The sequence below is a fragment of the Rhinatrema bivittatum genome, chromosome 17 (assembly GCF_901001135.1).
Source record: "Rhinatrema bivittatum chromosome 17, aRhiBiv1.1, whole genome shotgun sequence".
Lineage (NCBI taxonomy): Eukaryota > Metazoa > Chordata > Amphibia > Gymnophiona > Rhinatrematidae > Rhinatrema > Rhinatrema bivittatum.
Genome location: NC_042631.1, coordinates 40237116 through 40240502, shown reverse-complemented (window position 1 = coordinate 40240502; position 3387 = coordinate 40237116).

Here is a 3387-nt window from a genome sequence, read left to right as displayed (position 1 = left end):
GGCTGCCGGCATTCGCAGACCCGCCCCCCTCTTCGCTCCCCGTTTTCGCTGGATTCACCATTCTGCGTTAGAATGGTGAATCCAGGCCTTAGTCAGCTAAGTTACAAGGGATATTCAGCAGCATGGCTATACCTCTGAATATCCATATATATCTCGCTACTTAGCTGGATAAGTTATATCCAGCTGAGTTAGACAGCTCTATGGCTAGTCTAACTTATATGATTAACTTAATTGGATCAGAGCGAATATCTGGTTAAGTTAACCAAATAAGTAGCACCATCTTGATCCGACCACTACCCTCCCACAAACTGACCAGCTAAAACCAGATAAGTGATTTATCCAGCTGATTTTCAATGGACCGCTAGATAACCGGATAAGTCCTACATAACTGGCTATTGAGTGCTGAATGCACTTTCAATATCAGGTCCAGTGAGTTCATTTTTAACTTGATTTGCATACTTCCTGGCAGAGAGTTTGAACCTATGAATATTTATATATCCAGGACCTAAATGGGCAAGGCATTTTCAACATCTTTGAAAAATGAATTTTCAGTCCAGAGGGTACTAAATATCCAAGGCCTGCAAGCTATGAGGGGTTACTAAAAATCCCCCTAAATCCATTTGTAATGCAAATAAATTCCTACAGCAAAATTTGACTTTGGAAGCAAGTATATTACACGATTCTCTCTGAGGCACAACATTTGTGTTTGTTGTGACCCGAGTATGTTCTGAAAGCATATATAGGGCATGATTTACTAAGGCCCACTTTATTTATTTAAATGTTAACATGTACAAAGATGTTGGCAGTTGGCACTAATGAATCAATGATCAGTGGTCACTAATGCAGATCCTGGTAAAACAAAAACACTCAAGAATATTTTAGTTCATTCTGCAGAGCTCTTTGTTATTTTTGAATGATGATGGCAGCTCATCAGTAAAGATCCTGGTTCCTGCCCACATTAGCACAACTTGTCCTGCAAAAAAGCCAGGTTAAGGGCATCAGAACCTTGTGTCAGTGCATTGCATTTGACCTATTTCTTTTGAACTAATGTGGAAGTCCTGGATCAGAGTGACAGGAAGACTGCCTCTGGAAGCAGCAGAGCCCATATTAGCTTCCTGGAAATACCTGCAGCATCCTAGCTTATGCAGACAACCTCATACCTAGCTGATACTGAACTATTGAAACCTGATGTAATTGTGCTGTCTCTTTGCTGACTTTTTGAAGTGGGGGTATCACTCTCAAAAGCTAGTCACTCACAATGTATTTTGTTGGCCCTGATATCTATATATTCAAATGGGCTAATACAGTGACCAGATTAATTGGCTCACAGTTGATCAAGTGCCATCTGGATTATTCCTCTTATTAAGGAAAGAACACCACTTTTCAATATTTCAACATTTTTGATTGATGAGGCACTTGAATATAATATGAACTGTTGAGTTACGGTTTGGGGGGAAGAAGGGTCTATATGATTACAAAAGGTATGATTTCTCTGTATAAAGTTCTCAAAGTTTTTCATGTATGAGGTCCCTTGACAAATAAGATAAAATTACAAATGTATTACCTGTCTTGCTGGGGCAGATCCAACTCCATCTCTGTTACTTTCCTTCCCTTGTCATGCTACTAAAACCCTTTTATATCTGCCCCATGCATGCTTGAAATCTGTTACTGTTTAGACTTATATCACCTTTCTTAGAAGTCTGCTCCAGGAGTCTGCCACATTCCTCAGTGGGAAAGTATTTTCTCCCATTCATTTGGATCCACCCTCCCTTGATCTTCCCAGGATAACCCCTTGTTCTTGAACTTCTCATTCTATGGAAAAGTCTACTTTCTGGTACCTTGTTGAAGCCTGCCAGATATTTGAATGTTTGTATCATGTCTCATTCCATTTCATTTATTAGACTTTATATACTGCCTGTCAAATAGGTTACCCAAGAGGTATACAAAGTAAAACACGCATAATAATCAAATTAATAACACACTAACACATCATCAAATGCAAGCAGTTTACAAATGAAACGTGAATAGCAATCAAATACATAGCACAGTAATAAAACTTCAAATCACAAGCCTCAATAGCAATCTGCATACAGTAAACTTCAGACAGCGCCTCACAGACTAATTATCGGCAGCTCCAAAGCTAACTCCATACTCTTAAAAGTCCATCTCTAGGTGAGAATAGCCTAGACATGTCCTTATTGCTTTTAGAAATTTCAGACAAATAGTTGCTCCTCTTTCCTTTTTTTCTTCTAGAGCACATCGTTACTTTCTTATATCATTGCATGTCATGCTGAAAATGCAGGCTATGTACTAATTTTGTGGTCTTCCTTTGAATTTTTTCCACCTATCAATGTCCTTTAGTAGACATTGTCTCTAGAATTGGGAACAAGTTAGGGGTCTGACCAGACATATTTATAGAGGTAATATTTACTGCCTTCTTCATACTGGTGAGGCCTATCCTCAAGCACCCAAGCATATTATTACCCTTCCCAATTGCTTTGCCACACTGGTTGATTTAAACTGCTTCTGTGCTTGCATTTGCCCTTTACACTGAAAGTCATTTAGAACTGCTGTGCTGCAATTTTGCGTGACATTTGTTTATGACATCTGCCAGCTTTATGTTTGGTTTTTACATATATGGACCAGATATTATCATCAACATTAAAAAAAGTAAGTTTCAAAATATACAGTATCTAAAAGGTATGAGCCAAGCAGAATTTAAAAACTCTGGGGTTAAAATTCCATCCTGGCAGAGTCAACTATTCTAGAACAAGGATGGGCAATTCTGGTCCTCAAGGACCATCAACGGGATCGAGTTTTCAGGATATCCCTAATAAATCTCATTTTCAATCACAGTCTGACCTTTTGGGTTCTGCAGCTGCTGCTGAGCTGAGTGCAGACTCAGCAAAGTTCTCTATGGGACATCCTGTGGATGTTCATTTTGGTTTCTGATTCTTTAAATTTTCACTCATTTTTCTGTGTTATTCCTCCCAGCTGTGAAGCATATAGACTTAATACACTTAACACTGTACACTCACTGTAGTGCACTCAACTGCACTGATTTTGTTTACATTAATATTTTATTTAGTGTAGAACAGGATTTTCTGTTCTAATAATACTTGTTCTGTGTTTGCCCACTCCTGTAACACTTGCCTTTAAGAATAGTATGTGTTTAAAATGAATGCCTATTAGTAACTAACTAACTTTACTATTAATTTTAAAACTATGATCAATCAATCATGCCATTGCTATTCGGAAGAAAACGTGGTACTACTACTGTCAGGTGTTAAAATATGGCAGTACTTGTAGCAGCTGGAGGACTGGCACCAATAATAAAGCTGTACCTAGCAACAGCATTACTGGCAATGGCAACAGGGGCACCAGAAA